Below are 299 nucleotides of genomic sequence, written 5' to 3' on the forward strand. Positions count from 1 at the left end.
CAGCAAGCAAGATTGAATACATTTTGATAAACTGAAATATACTAACATGATCTTAAATATAACTGTTTAGTATTTTTGTTTCAGTAAATTATACTTGAAAACTAACTTAACGTCTCTGCAACTGCAAATGTCTCTAGAAATTATGGAAATGATTATGCACAGCTGCACACTGAGTAATACTGTTTATTTGTTAGTATAGTAACAAATATAGTACTCAGTATATTGCAGCGATGATGTTGATGGTGAGTGGGAATTTTTAAGTACTAATCATATGTTCATTTAATCAATAAAATTAGAAA

At 28.1% G+C, this 299-nt stretch overlaps 1 protein-coding gene across 1 annotated transcript in view; it reads right to left on the minus strand.

Annotated features, from left to right (window-relative positions):
* Positions 1-299, minus strand: part of LOC119584951 — a 7,647-nt gene that overhangs the window by 2,346 nt on the left and 5,002 nt on the right. The gene's annotated exons all lie outside the window — the stretch shown is intronic.

Source organism: Penaeus monodon, chromosome 19 (assembly GCF_015228065.2).
Source record: "Penaeus monodon isolate SGIC_2016 chromosome 19, NSTDA_Pmon_1, whole genome shotgun sequence".
Classification (NCBI taxonomy): domain Eukaryota; kingdom Metazoa; phylum Arthropoda; class Malacostraca; order Decapoda; family Penaeidae; genus Penaeus; species Penaeus monodon.